The following is a 15,732-nucleotide window of genomic DNA, read 5'->3' as shown; positions in this document are numbered from 1 at the left end:
GACCCCTTCCTCAGGTCACTGCTGCCCTTGCTTTGGTTGTCACCTTCCTGCTTCTGTCTTCTGCGACCCTTGTGGTGACTTTGGTGAGTCACCAGGTAAGTGATTCCTCCCATCTCAAGACCCTTGCCGTAATCACGCCTGCAGAGTCCCTTTTGCCATCTGAGGTCACAGGCACAGGGTCCGGAGATTGGACATGGATATCTTTGGGGGCCATTATTCATCTGACACAGACCAGCGGAGCTGAGACTCAGACCCCGGAGGTCGGGTTCCTGTTCCGGGAGGTCTGCCGACCGGCTGACTGGCCACATGGGGCGAAGCATTCCCAGCAGAAGGAAGAAGGTGGATTCTGGCCTGGGGACAGGGACGCAGAGGCAGGGCGGAGGGAAGTTCACACAGCCCTGCGGTCAGACAGCGCTGATGAGGCATCCCGGCCACCACCACAAGAGTCCCCAGAGGGCAGGGCACAGCTGTTCTTCCCAGCTCCTCCCGGCGGTCAGCAGGGCCCAGACCAGGGTCCTTCCTGAGAATTCGGTGTTTAGAATGTGCCGGGCAATGGGCCCAACTGTGTGCTTCTCTCATTTAATATTTATTCATTTATCTTATTTATTGAGAGAAAGAGATAGCAGGGGGACGGCAAAGGGAGAGAGAGAATCTTAAGCTGGCTCCACACCCAGCATGGAGCCCAGTGAGGTGCTTGGTCTCACGACCCTGAGACCATGACCTAAGCTGAAATCAGGAGTCGGATGCTTAACCCACTGAGCCACGCAGGTGCCCCATTTCGTTTAGTCTTTACAACCGTAATCTATCATATACCCATTCTATGGATGAGCAGACTGAGGCTTACCAAAGAAGGCTGGTATTTCTTGAGCATCGACTGCTGGCCGTGACCACGGCCATGCCCTGTGCACCGTACTTCCCAGGTTCGTGCTCAGCCGGGGCTCACAGCAGCCCTATCACAGAGGTACTGGGAGAGGAAACTGAGCTTACCAGTACAGTGACTAATCACAGAACGCTGAGGACTTTGGGGGACGAGGCTGAGTTGGGCTCTAGAGCTGCAGTTTGGTCTGGTCCAGGCCACTCCCCCTCGGCCATGGGGCATCTAGGAGGTGTAGGGCCTCTGTCCAGCTGCCAGACAGCAGGGGGTGGGACAGAACCTGCTCTTGGGCTGTGGGGTGGAGCACAGGGAATGTCTGCTGTGGGTAAGCAGTGGGGGATGGGGTAGGGAGGAGTGGAAAATAGGGAGTGGGGTACAGAGGGGAAGTGGGCGGATGGAGGGGGAGTGGGGAAGGAGTGGGGAGCGAGGGGATCTAGGGAGTGGGGGGGAGGAGGAGAGCTGAGTACTGGGAAGCAGGACGGGGGAGGAGGCAGGGGTGCAGAGAGAGGGCAGGTGGGGAGTGGGGGGAGGAAGGAAGGGGAGGGATTAGGAAGTGGGGAGTGGGGGATGGGGAGGGGGAGATGTGGGGAGGGAGTGGGAGGGACTCAGGGAGGTCCAAGAGGGTCGCCATAGTAACAGGAGCCCGTGCTGCTCTGAGGCTGAGCTGCCCCTGGGGAAGGAGATAAAATGTTTTCTATCGATCTCTGTCGGGAAAGTCATCAGCCAAGACAGGGCTGGAGGGGCCTGGCTGGTGGGAGTGTGTGTGCGGCCACATGCCCCTGTGCCCGGGGTACCCAGGGTGACCACCAGGACTGGGGTCAGATTGGGAAGTGACAGCCCCAGCCAGGGCGGTGCTGGGCAGGGGGCCACTTTCATCGGCTCTGGCCTCCTGGCTTAGCCTCCCTTTCTGCTCAATGGGGGCAGTGACACCTGGGCGGTCTCTACCTCTCTTGGGGCTGTGATGAGTCACGGATGGGGAGGCAGGAGGAGGAGGGCAGGCTGGGGATCCGGCTGGTGCGCTGAGCCCTGGGATGCCGTTCTCCGTGTCTGAAGGTCCAGCTGCAATCAACTTGTTCTTTCTCTTCCAGGAAACTGGCGAGATTAGTCAGGTGCCCAGCGGGGGCATCAGCAGCCACGGCTGGGGCAGGACTCGGTGGCCCCTGGTGGGGACAAACACTCTAGCTGCCTATGCTGGCAAGGCCAGGGCCTGTCCGCTGTCCAGGGCCTTGTTGGAGCAGGAGCCTGTCTGCGTGTGTGTGGGTGTGTACACACGCGCACGTGTGTGTGAGGTCACCAGGACTCTCTGTCCCATGTGCACAGGCGTGCACGGCTCACCTGTCCCTACGGGTCTCCATGACCGTCCGCCTGTGTCTGTCTGTGGCTCCTTCACTCCACAGGTTAGCGCCTGCGATGCCCAGGGACTGGGCTGGGCTGGGCGGGGGGCAATGGTGACCAAGGCAGGCACAACTCCTCCTCGCAGAGCCACTTTTTGCGGGGGTGGAGAATCAGACTGAGAAAATAGATAAGTATACACACAGGCAGGAGCCTAGATGTGGCGGGAGCCTAGAAAGGGGCAGGAGGGTGGGAAAGTGGCTTCTTGGTTATGTAAGGAACGGTGGAGAGCAAAGGAAGGGCCTGGGCTGGGGAAATAACAAGTGCAAAGGCCCTGAGGCAGAGAGCACGGCGGGACCATTAGCCCCTGTGGGGCTGGAGTGCGAGTGAGGGGCAGAGAGGGTCAGAAAGGGCTTGTGGGGGCCACACGAGACCTCCCGCTCTGACTCTGAGTGAGGGGCTGATCTCCCCGAGGCTCTTGCTGCCCTGCGAGGCATCCACTGCAGGAGTCCAGATGGGCATCACCAGGGCCTGGTCGGGGCACGAGCCGCGTCCGTGTGAAAAGTGCCGATCCCGGTTACATTTTGAAGGTGGAATTGTCAGGCTTTGCTGCTGTGGGAGAGCAAGAGGGGAGTCCTGGACACTCCAGAGTTTGGGCCTCAAAGACGGGCTCTGTGCTGGCCTGAGGCGATGGGCTGGTGGCTCTCCGTGGGGGTCGGAGGACGGCCCTGGTGCCTCGGGCGGGTCTGTGTGGGGGTGCGTCCGCACGTGGGCTGTGGACATGCGCGCCTGCCTGAGGCCTGAGTGCGGGCCCAGGGGCTCCGCCGGGCCGGTTCCCCGCGCACTGGCTCCCCGCCTCTGGAGCCTCCCGGCCTTCCTCCGCCTCTCCCGCTGGCCCGGGTGTGTGGGCAGGCGCAGGCTCTCATCCCTGCTGTTCCTCCCCAGGGAGCAGGCCGGCAGGAGCGGAGACACAGGGATGGAGGGCCGTGGCAGGTCCTGGAGAAACATTTATGAGTAAGAATGGCCCCTTTCGATCTACCCCCTCCCTGGGGACCGCTCGTTGGTGGCCTCCGTCCTGCAGGCCCTGAGAGGAGGCACCTGCCCAATGGCAGAGATGCTGGTCCCCACCCTGCACGTGTCCTCCTTCTGGAAACTAGAGAGAATCCTATAGGTCCCTTCAGCTCTCAGAAGCCATCCACCTTCTTTCTCCACTCCTAGAGTTCTGTCTGTCCCCCAGGACCGGCTCAAACTCCGGATTCAAGGAATCTCCTGAGACTCCAGGAAGATGGGTACTTGGGTCAGTCGGAGGGTATGTAAGCCTGCCGCCTGTTGCTGTGTGACCTGGGGCAAGTCACTTGGCCTCTCCGAGCTGACCTTCTTCCCTGTGCAGCTTGGAGCTTATAACGCCTGTTCCATGGGGTTGTTCAGCCTTTATCTCTGTGAGCCTTAGTTTCGTAGTCTGTCAAGGAGGGCTGAGGGTACATAAAATGGGACACTGTGGAGGTCCCCGCTCAGTGCCTGGCCCATAGGACACCTATCCCTGCATTCATTCCTTTCTCCTCCCTTGGAACCCAGCCCCGTCTCCCCAGTCTGCTTCTCTGGTGCACCCCCCGTGATTCTAGGGCTCTCTCACTGGGCTGTGACCACACAGCCCACGAGGCGCATGATGTCAACGCCAGGCAGGGTCTCCAAAAGCCGTTGCCGTACATGGCCCCACTTGGTCACCTAGCTGATCAAAGCCAGAGCTGGCTCTGGGAGCTGGCCACAGAGTGTCGGGGGCTCTGGCTCAGATCCCATGGGGCTTGCTGCGGCAGACTGAAAATGGCCCCAAAGATACCTATATCCTGACCCATAGAACGGGTGGTCCCCAAAAGTGTCCCTGCTGGTGTGATTGAGTTAAGGGCCCTGAGATGGGGAGATTGTCCGGCATCATCTGGATGGACTGTACTGCCGTCGCAAGTGTCCTTCAAAGAGAGGTAGAGGGAGATGTGACATTCGCAGGGGAGGCGGTGACACGTCACAATCCCGAGCCCAGGGAGACCGCAGCACAACTGGCAGAAAGAGGGGCGCCTGGGGGGCTCGGCGGGTTAAGCCTCTGCCTTCGGCTCCGGTCATGATCTCAGGGTCCTGGGATCGAGCCCCGCGTCGGGCTCTCTGCTCAGCGGGGAGCCTGCTTCCTCCTCTCTCTCTCTCTCTCTCCGCCTGCCTGTGATCTCTGTCTGTCAAATACATAAATAAATCTTAAAAAAAAAAGACCTGGCAGAAAGAAGGGATGAACCCCCCACCGCCACCCCAAGCCCCTGGAGGGAACGTGCTGCCGCAACGCCACCACGTCAGCCACTGATCCTGCGTTCAGACTTCCGGCCTCCGGAGCGGAGAGAATCAACGTCTGTGCTTTCAGCCCCCAAATTTCTGGTGATCGCTTACCGTGTCCCTGGGAAACTCACACATGTGCATTTCAGGATGTCCTCCCTGCCTACCTTTCACCCAGAGCTGGGTCGGGAGAGGTCATGGTGGGTGGGTGGGTGTTGCCTCGTTCCTGTAGGACACCGGGGTCCCAGCGGCTGGCGGGAGGCAGGGCAGGTGCAGGGCAGGGGGGTAACCAGGCTCCAGGAATCTGGACTGTGTGGGTTTTCTGTGAGAGGCTGCCCCTCAGAAGCTGGCTTGACTCTGTCTCATCTTAAATCAATTGAAATCCTCTTCTAAGCCCCCATCCTGCTGACTGGTGGAAATGTGCATCTCAGCCATTACTGGGACTCTTCTTCCCCTCTAGAGTGATGCAAAGGTCCTGGGACCCCACAGTCTGGCCACCACCTTTGACAAGGCAGGTAACTGACACTTCCTGGCTGGCAGAGAGCCCAGTGAAACTCCCTTAGAAAGGAATGCAAGGAGCCTGCCTGGAATTGAAGCGTGGGGTAGGGTTGGGTAAAAATAGAACAAAATCCACATTAATATCTGGTATTCATCTAGAACCCTAGAGTTGCATTGCTCAGTATGGGCATTGTTAGCCATGTGTGGCTGTTTGAATTTCAGTTAATAAAAATGAAACAAGAATATGTAACGTAGTTCCTCAGTCGCGTAGCTGTACATTGCAAATTTCCAGTGGCTGCATGTGGCTATGATCACAGAAAGTTCTACCACTGACGCGGGTACTCCCCTTTTGAATGGAGTAACCCACCCACCTTACAGATGGGAGCGCTAGGACTAGAGGGGCCATGCACAGTATGGCATGGAAGCTTTGAGCCCTGCGATGCCCCCGTGGTGTCAGGGTTGGTGGCTGTAGTAAGCCTTGGGCTCCCGAAAGTGGGCACCAGTCAGTGCTCAGTGATGCCCCTGGGCCATCCTCTGCATTCCTGGGGGAAAGCCGCCTTCAGCAGAACAGTCCTGTCTTTGTTTAGAGGTACGGTCTCCTGAGCTTGGCTTGTGGAGGAGCCGTGTGGCTCTAAGACCTGACTCAGGCGTGATGCTTCGCTCTTTTGTGAGTCAGGTTCGCCATTCATGAAATGGAGATTGTGACTGCCTCACCGGCCTGCCACGGAATTTCTGTGAGTTAATATTTGTAAAGTGCTCAGGACACTGCAGGGTGCCCCGTATTGCCAAATAAGAGTGCATCCGAGTGTCCTCTCCCAGAGGCAGGGGCTGGGATTCACTTAGAATTAGACCTCCAATTTTATTTGTGCCTCTTGCATTCACTTGACTGAATTTGCTTTTGGGGGCTGATAGGCTTGTATGATGCAAATCTGGAGCTCGTGGGGGCCACCCTGGGGAAAGGGAAAGCTGGTCTGAGAATAAGGTGAACCCAGAGGAAGTCTCCTGTTGATATCTGAGAGCTGGATCCAGCTGTTCCTGAAGCTGGTCACTTACCAGTTATGTTTGCCAATAATTTTTCCCTTGTCATTTGCAACTCAAAGACGAATGTGAGGTCATCTCATCTAACTCCTTGCTTCCTGATGCCTGATCCTTCAGAGCAGCTCTGACAGCTTCTTCTTGAATGCTGCTCCCAATGGGGAATTCACTACCTATCAAGCTCCACAAGGATAGTACCGATTCTGGCACTAGTGAGGGCTGAGGGTTGGTTGCTCCTGCCTGGAAAGCATGTGTGCGAAAAGATAGAGGAGGGCTCGGATACAGGGCAGGGCAGTGGAAAGAAGATCCTTCACAGTCCGGCTGACCTGGGTTCAAATTTTCGCTCGTGTTGTTGACTTGCTGTGTGACCCTGAGCAAGACACTTTCCCTCTCTGATCCTCAGTTTCACCACCTGCAGAATGGGTTCCCTGGCAGCAATCATCTGGTAGGATGTTGTGAGAATTGTGGAGGGGGGCTGTGAAGCCGCTGGGCACACGAACATGCCTGGTACAGGCAGACACTCGGGAGTGGGAGCCGCGTCTTCTATGCGGATGACAACGGGACGTGTTCTGTGCACGTCTGAAAGGGTCTGCTCTGTGCGCACAAGGGGCTGGCACTAGGGGTCTACGAGGAGCCCGGGGATGCTCCTGTTCTGGGAAGCACCCACTGTGATGCACACCCTTCCCCTGGCCGCCCGAGATGCAGGAGCTGCCTGTTGTCATGGTGACGGAGGCCCATGGGCGTCCCAGGCCCGTCAGTCACCCAGGCCTGCTGCTGTGGGCGCGTGGGCACAAGGGTGTGGGAGGCAGGGTGCACATAATTTGTGTGCCTGTGTGTGGATGGAATTCCTGAGTGTGCAAGGCTGCGTGCCTGTGTATGTGGGTGTGTGCAGAGAATTCCTGCCTGTGTGGGGCTGGGTGTGTCTCCGTGGCAGGAGACCCTGTCGAGTGGCGTGCGGTGTGTGTGTTTGGAGTGTGTGTCTCTGGGACGCTGGGCCCGAGGCAGGGTGGGCAGGAGGGTGGCTCGTGGGGAGGGGAGTGGGCTCAGGTGTCCTTTGCTCTGAGCGTGTGGCCCCGCTGTGCCACCGTACCTTTCCGAACCTTGGTTTCTTCCTCTGGCAGCCCAGCAGGCCGTGAAGGACAGTCACATTTGGTATTTCACATTATCCTTGTGGGTCTTCTCTAGCAAACGTATTCACCTAACACGTTATTCATTGATGGCTGGCGATGTGCGAGACCCTGGGGTTACAGTGCGAGCCGAGTTCTTTCCCTTGGGAATCTTCAGCTCGGCAGAAGATGGACACCGGACACAGAAGCAAACGGAAACACAGTGATGTTGGATACTGGCTGGGAGCAAGAGCCAGATGAGGGCACAGAGAGGTGGGAGTGAATTCTGAAGAGGATGTGGTTAGGGAGGTGGCCTTTGAGCAGAGGCTTGATGGAAGGAGGGACAAAGGCATGGGAAGAGCATTGCAAGTAGATGGGATGGCAAGTGCAAAGGCCCTGAGGCAGGGCTGGGCTTCAGGTGTCTGTGGAGAGTAGATGTGCTGGAGCCATGTGGGCTCTGCAGTGAGAAGGCTGTCAGGTAACGGAGACAGACGGAGGGAGGAGAGAGAACGGATCTTTGCACAGGGTCTGGACAGGCTGGGGATTTGGATGCCGGGCTGGGGAAGGGCCCACACCCCTCCCCTCGCAAGAAAGCCTGGAAAGCTCTTCACATTGAAAAGGCCCGGTAAGTCTGGGGACTGGTGTTGAAGACGCACAAAGGGCCCGGGAGCTGGGTGACAAAGGGCACCGGCGGCAGCAGACGCCCCTCCCTTCTTGTGCAGATTCTGCTCGGCCTGTGTGTTCTCTTGGCCAAGCCAGTCTAGAACTCTCACGACTTGATGATAAGAAAATAAGCCAATCGAAGTGAGCGGAAGATCAGAATAGACACTTCCCCGGAGAGGGACCGAGGGTCTGAAAGCACACGGGAGGAGACTCAATGTCGTTAGCCGCCAGGGAGGATTGCGTGGAAACCTCCCTGAGATACTGGCACAGCCCCACGAGTCTGGCTAATGTGTGAAAAGTGGGTAATGCCAAGTGCTGGTAAAGACCCGGGACGGTGGGGACGCTCAGACGTCGCTGCGGCAATGTGAAATGGGGCAGTCACTCTGGGAAGCGGTCTAGCGGTTTCTTATGCATTTAAATATGCACTTGCCGCTCTCTCTCTTTCCGGGAGCGGAGCCTGGAGAAGACGCGCAGAAATGGCACCTCGCAAGGGGAAGGAAAAGAGGGAAGAACAGGTCATCAGCCTTGGACCTCAGGTAGCGGAAGGAGAAAATGTATTTGGGGTCTGTCACATCTTTGCATCCTTCAATGACACTTTTGTCCATGTCACCGATCTTTCTGGCAAGGAAACCATCTGCCGCGTGACTGGTAGAATGAAGGTGAAGGCTGATCGAGATGAGTCCTCTCCCTACGCTGCTATGTTGGCTGCCCAGGGTGTAGCCCAGAGGTCAAGGACTGGGCATCACTGCCCTCCACATCAAACTACGGGCCACAGGAGGAAATAGAACCAAGACCCGTGGACCTGGGGCCCAGTCAGCCCTCAGAGCCCTTGCCCGCTCAGGAATGAAGATCGGGTGGATTGAGGATGTCACCCCTGTCCCCTCCGATAGCAACCGCAGGAAGGGCTGTTGCCGTGGTCGCCGTCTGTGAACAGGATTCCTCAAATGACTGTTTTCTGTTAATAAATTGCCTTTGTGTAGCTAAAAAAAATAAAAATAAAAATAAAAAACAAGTGCACTCGCCGTATGATGCAGGCTTTCCGCTCCTAGCTGTTTCCCCAGGAGAGATGCAAGCAGACGTCCATGCATATGCTCAGGGCGCTTTTATGCATAATTGCCACAACCTGAAAGCAACCCAAAAGCGCATCAGCTGATGATCGGAGAAGCTAAATGTGATACGCTCACACCATGAGATATTATTTGGTAATAAAAAGGATGGAGCTCTTGGTGTAAGGATGGGCACAGGCAAAACCAGTGGTGAATCTCAGATGCGTTGTGCTGAGCGGAAGAACCCAAGATCACAGGGCTACGTACTACGATTCCCTTTATGTGACATTCTCAGAGCGTCAAGATTATAGGGACAGAAACGGATCAGCCTTTGCCAGGGGCTGGGGCTGGGGAAAAGGTTGACCACGAGGGGGCGTGAAGGAACTTTTTTGGGTCTATGAGAGCGTTCAAGGTCGTAATAGTGGCTCTGGTTCCGTGGTTGTATACATTTGTCAAAACCCATTAAGCAGTACGCTAAGAATTGGAGCCTGTACTTATGCGTAAATTATGCTTCATTATATCTGGTCACAAATGATGATATCTGGCTCTGCGGGGCGTAGCTTCTCGATAAATACATATTTTTATTTTTGATTTATTTTTTAAAAGATTTTATTTATTTGACGGAGAGAAACACGGTGAGAGAGGGAACACAAGCAGGAGGAGTGGGAGAGGGAGAAGCAGTCTCCCTGCTGAGCAGGGAGCCCGACGCGGGGCTCGATCCCCAGACCCTGAGGTCATGACCTGAGCTGAAGGCAGAGGCTTAACCCACTGAGCCACCCAGGTGCCCTCTCCGATTTGGAAACTGGCTGATTTGGAAATGATTCCCTCCCAACATAGAGGCTCCTTGATCTTGACAGGTGAGGGAGGAGTGAGCAAGGACTTCAGGGGCTTGCTGAGAAGTGTGTGCGTGTGTGCGTGTGGGAGAGAGATGGCGGGTTTCTGTGCAGACCACCGCAGAATACGGTGATCCGCGCCCATCAGCAGCGCTGGGTTCTCCTCCTAGCACCAGGCAAGATAGGGTGCACTCCCGGCTTGCTTTGAAGTCAGGGGTGGGAGGCGACTTGCTCTGGCTAATGAAATGGGAACAAAAGTGAGGACAGCACTTTTAGGAAGCAGCCTGGAGGGCAGGTGTGCAATTCTTCCCTTTGCCTTTGCCCTGACCTGCTGACACCGTGGTAAGACAGAGTCTTGATCAGTGCGGACCCTGCTGTAAGGAGTGACTCTGATATGTGTGGTCTTCTGGCTCCCCTCGGTCAGGTGTGGGGCACGAGCAAGACAAATCAACTGTTTTCCTCCCTCCCTTCCTTTTTTTTTTTTTAAATTAGAGCGGGTTTATTTATTTTTTCCATTTTTAAAAATATTTGTTTATTAATCTGAGAGAGAGAGAGAGAGAGAGCGCATGAGCAGAAGGGCAGAGGGAGGGGGAGACTCTCAAGCCCATTTCCCGCTGAGCTGAGTGTGGAATCCAGTGCAGGTGGGGCTCGATCTCACGACCCTGAGGTCACGATCTGAACTGAAACCTAGAGTCAGATGCTTGACTCACTGCACCCTGGGACGCTCCTAGAGCTGTTTCAGACTCACATGAAATTGAATGGAAAGTACAGATTTCCCCGGCTCCTGCCCCGCTCCCTAGCACCCACATGCTCAGGCATTTGCTACAGCTGATGAGCGTACACGGACACATTGTTATCCCCCAACCAGTCCCTGGTTCACTGTCAGACTTCACTCCTGGTGGGGCCCATTGCAAGGGTTTTGAGAAATGCAGAATGGCACGGAATAGTTTTACCGAAGAGTTTCCCTGCCCTGAAAACCCTCCGTGCTCTGCCGATCATCCCTCCCTTTCCTCAAAGCCCTGGCAGCCGCTGATCTTTTTACTGTCTCCGTAGTTCTGTCTTTTCCAGAATGTCATGCAGTTGGAATCATCGAGTACGTAGCCTTTCCAGATTGGCTTCTTTCACTTAGTGATCTGCATTTAACTTTTCCCTGTGTCTTTTCGTGGCTCGATAGCTCATTTCCATTTCGCGCTGAATCATATTCCGCTGGATGGATGGACTACGGTTTGTTTACCTGTTCATCTGGCAAAGGACATCTTGGTTGCAATCATGAGTAAAGCTCTTCCAGCCATCCGCGTGCGGGTTTCTGGGTGGGTCTGAGTTTTCGAGTCATGTGGGTAAGTACCAAGAACCGTGATGTCTGGATTGCACGGTAAGATTATGTCGTATTTGGTTAAGAAACTGCCTGTCTTAGTCAGCGAGGGCCACCGTAACATAATACCACAGACTGGGTGGCTTATAAAACAGCTATTTATTTTTCAAGTTCTGGAGGTACACCTTCTTGGTGTGACTTCATATGGTAGGGGTGGGAAAGAGAGAGAGAGAGGGAAGGGGGAGGAGAGAGAGAGAGAGAGAGAGAGAGACGGAAAGAGGCAGAGAGACAGAGAGAGAGAGAGGGAGACAGGGATAGAGAATGATAAGGAGGACTATGTAGTGTCTCTCCTTATAAGACTATGAATCAGGGCCCCTTCCCTGATCACCTCATTTAATCTTCATTGTCTCCACAAAGGCTCTCTCTCCAAATATAGGCACACTGGGGGGTTGGTGCCTCCGCGTAGGAAAATTCCATCCAAACACCGCCTAATTGTTTTCCAGAGTGGCTGAACTGTGTTGCATCCCACAAGCGGGGAATGACGGTTCCCACTGCCCCACACCCTTGTCCGCTCCTGATGCCTGATGCCTGTGCTGTGGATTATCTGTTCGTTCATTTGTCTGTTTATTTAGAGATTTCATTTTTAAAAGGGATTTATTTATTTATTTGAGGGAGAGAGAGAGTTCGGAGAGGCAGAGAGAGGAGAGAATCTTAAGCAAACTCTCGGCTGAGCGTGGAGCCTGACGCCGGTCTCGATCTCAGGACCCTGAGAGATCCTGACCTGAGCGGAAATCGGGAGTTGGACACCGAACCGACTGAGCCACCCAGATGGCCCTGTGCTGTGCATTTTAGTCATTCTAACGGGTGTGTTGTTTCCATTTGCATTCCCCTAATGATGTATGGTATGGAACATTTTCCTGCATGTTTATTTCCTATTGTTGAGTTTTAAGAGTTGTGTGTGTGTGTGTGTACATTTTTAGATTTTTATTTATTTATTTGCAGAGAGAGATCACAAGTAGGCAGAGAGGCAGGCAGAGAGGCAGGCACAGAGAGAGGAGGAAGCAGGCTCCCCACGGAGCAGAGAGCCCGATGCGGGGCTCGATCCCAGGACCCTGAGATCATGACCTGAGCCGAAGGCAGCGGCTTAATCCACTGAGCCACCCAGGCGCCCCTGTGTGTGTACATTTTTAAAAGAGTTCTTTGTATATTTCTGATACTAGTCCTTTCTCAGATATTTCCATTGTGAATACATCCTCCCGGTCTGTGGTTTGTCTTCCGTAGACCAGAAATGCCAACTTTTCATGAGATCCAACCTATTCCCTCTTTCCTTGCCGGACTACGTCTCTGGTGTCGTATGTAAAAAGTCGCTGCTCCGTTGTTATTCTTTCACAAGCACTGAGATGTGGGGGATGGTTGTTACCGCAGCATCACCTTGCCAGTCCTGACTAATGCAGCAATGAACAGAACCAGGCTGCAGGACTGAGCGTCCTGGAGAGCTGCTTGTTCTGCAAGAGTCTGGATGGTGGGCAATCAGGAACTGGCGCCGTAGCCAAGTCAGGGCGCCCTTGATGCCAGGGCAATCTCTCAGTCCTCACAAAGCAGGACGCTTGAGCCTGCGAGACTGCAGCAGCAGAACAGCTCCCCAGCAGGGAGACATCCCCGTCTCACTTCCTCCCTTCTGGTCTTGTGTGTCAGTGTGTTGAAAGGCCGTGTATCTAGAGTTGATTTCCCGTCCCAGCTGCAAGGAACCCAGGAACGCAGTTCCAGCTTTCTAGCTTCACCGGCCAGAGAGCCATGGGAGAAGGCGATGGGCATGGGTGCTAAGGGTCACTTGACCATGATCCACACAGTTGGGGGTGGGAAGGGGGCGCACCATGGAGAATGAGAAGAGGCAGAGAAGGAGGCTGGAGACAGGGAGGCTCAGGGTGGGCAGAGGGGCAAAAAGAAGGGGTTGCCGAGGGGAAGGGAGAGGGAGAGAAGTTTGGGGAGGGGGTCAGAGACAGAGGAGAGAGGTGGGCTCTGGTTTGATCTCAGCTATAGTGGGTTGAATAGTCTCTCCCAAAATTCAAGGCTACTGGGCTCCTCAGAACATGACCTTATTGGGAAGTGAGGTCTTTGTGGGCAGTGATTAAGGATTTCAAGGCAACATCATTCTGGATTTAGAGTGGGCCCCAAATCCAGTGACCGGTGTCCTTGTAGGACAAGGGGAGGACACAGAGGCTCACGGAAGGCAGCTGCAGAAAGACAGGGTAGAGATCAGAGGGATGTGTCCGCAGGCCTGGGAACGGCAGGAGCCTCCAGGACGAGGTGAGGTGAGGAGGGACTTCCCCTCGTGCCTGCAGGGAGAGCACAGCCCTGCAGACACCTTGAGTTCAGACTTCTGGCCTCCGGAAGGGGATTCGCGTGTCTGTCCTGAAGGGTTTTCTCGGCCCTGGGTCCACACAACTTGGCTTCTCCCAACTTGCTGTGCAGGTGGACAGTCTAGCCCCTTTGCGCTGCTGGGAAGACCCAGGATAAGGCGAGACAGGCCGTTAGCAGTCCTGAGGGCGAGGCCGGGCCGAGGGGCGTGGCCACTGTCACTCTTGAGAGGAGGATGAGGGAAGACCCGCGGAAAACATGGTGAATGTAGGGGAAACTGAGGAATTCTTTCAGAATCCTGGCTTCCAAAGCCTGGGAATTGTCATAAGGGAAGAGAATGCTTCCATCCTCAGTCCCAGCTGAGGGTTAAGTAGGGTGACGATTTAATCCAGGGGGCGGCAAACTATGGCTGACCATCCGGTCATTCATTTCTATGAATAAAGTTTTATTGGCGCCAGCCAATAAAAACACTCACTCGTTTATACACAGTATGGTGGCATTAGGGTCATGAAAACAGGCCCAGTGAGAGGACACTCAGCCGTTGTGCACAAACTGGGCTGTCCTGCTCAGGCCTCGGGCTCCCTGTTAGTGACAGCCATCCCTGCTTGCCAGTGCCGAGGTGGGATGAGGCGCCTACATGGGACCTGCTGGTCAAAGTCGCCGCAGAGCTCCCCAGGGCTCCCCAGACTGGGACTGAGGCCTTGGGACCCAAGTGGTGGCCACATCCCGGTAGAGCCCCAGAAAGCCCTATTAGGAGGAAGGGGAGAGAAAATGGAGCTTAGCAGTGTCTGTGGGCCTGAGAGGCAGGGCATGGGCACATGTCTGGGTGAGGTCCTGGGCGTTTGGAGTCTCTGATATCTCTCTCTGCACCCCTCACCTGGTGCCATGCTTGTCCTTGAAGTTCTGCCCACTTACCTGCAAACGAGGTCCCTAACCTCGTTCCTCACCCTGCTGCTATCATCATCCACGCCCCCAGGATTGTGGTGTTTCTATCTTCCCCCCAAAGTCCACACAACAGCCAAAGTGCTTAAGAAGTCAAACAGGCTACATCATTCTGCTACTTGAAAGCTCACACCGCCTACCCCATTTCCCATCATCCTTAATATGAAATCCCCATCTCTCCTGTGGCCAGTAGAGACCAGCATGACCCAGCCCGCCTGGTCTCTCATCTCATTGCCCCCACAATCCCCCTTTCTTCACTACACTCATTGCTGGTTCTGAAAGTTGCCAAGTTTGCTCCTGCCCCAGGCCATTTGAGCAGACCGTTCCGTCTGCCTTCCTCTATGCTGGCTCCTTGTCAGCCTTCACCTCTCAGCTCAGATGCCATCTCTCCAGAGAGATTTTCCTGAGTAACTTGGCAAAAGCTCCTGGAACTTTATTTTTTTCAAGATTTTATTTCTTTGGGGGCACCTGGGTGGTTTAGTCAGTTAAGCATTTGCCTTTGGCTCAGGTCATGATCGCTGGGTCCTGGGATCGAGCCCTGTGTTGGGGTCCCTGCTCCATGGGGAGCCTGCTTCTCCTTCTCCCTCTGCCTGCTGCCCTCCCTGATTGTGCTCTCTCTCTGTGTCAAATAAGTAAATAAAATTAAAAAAAAGTTTTATTTATTTATTTGAGAGGAGGGAGAGGATATGAGCGGGGGTAGGGGCAGAGGGAGAAGCAGACCCCCTGCCAAGCAGGGAGCCTGACGCGGAGCTCGATCCCAGAATCCTAGGATCTTGACCTGCCTGAGCCGAAAGTAGACATTCAAATGACCGAGCTTCCTAGGTGCCCCTAGTGCTGCTGAATTCTTAACCAAGGTCTTATTCCGATGATTTTCACTTTAACTGACTTATTTATAAATATTTATAAAGATTTATTTACTTACTTTAGAGAGAGAGAGAGAAAGGGGGAGGGTAAAGGGAGAGGGACAGACACAGGCACACAGTGCTTCGCACAGAGCCCAGCGCAGGGCTCGATCTTACAGCCCCGAGATCGCGACTGGGATCAAAGGCAGGGGGCGGGGGGCCACCGCTCACATTGCCGTTCAAGAGAAAGCTTGCTCCTCTACAGGGAGCGTGGTCCTGCTGCGGCTCCCGTAGGCTCCAGGGCAGCCTTGGAGCTGAAGCCATGCTCTCCAGGACAGCCTTCAGCCAGATCCTGAGCACCGGGGCTGGTATGCACCAGAGCCAGCCCTGCCCAGCATGGGACTTCTGAAATGGGCAGTCTTTGCTCTAGAGCCCCCGATTGGGTTGGCCAAGACTTTTCCGGATTTGCACTGGAGTCCAGTGGCCTCCCTGCCTGGTTCTGCTTTCCTCCCTTTCATCTCTCCCAGGCGTTACTCATCGACACACTTCTGTGCTCACAGCCTCTTGGCGGTTGCCCC

General features: G+C 55.0%; 1 pseudogene; it reads left to right on the top strand.

Annotated features, from left to right (window-relative positions):
• The first annotated feature begins 8,262 nt into the window (after positions 1-8,262).
• LOC123929947 lies at positions 8,263-8,751 on the top strand (annotated as a pseudogene).
• Positions 8,752-15,732: the final 6,981 nt, after the last annotated feature.

Source organism: Meles meles, chromosome 18 (genome assembly GCF_922984935.1).
Source record: "Meles meles chromosome 18, mMelMel3.1 paternal haplotype, whole genome shotgun sequence".
Taxonomy (NCBI): domain Eukaryota; kingdom Metazoa; phylum Chordata; class Mammalia; order Carnivora; family Mustelidae; genus Meles; species Meles meles.
Note: the sequence above shows the minus strand (reverse complement) of the source record. Positions and strands in the feature narration are given on the sequence as shown.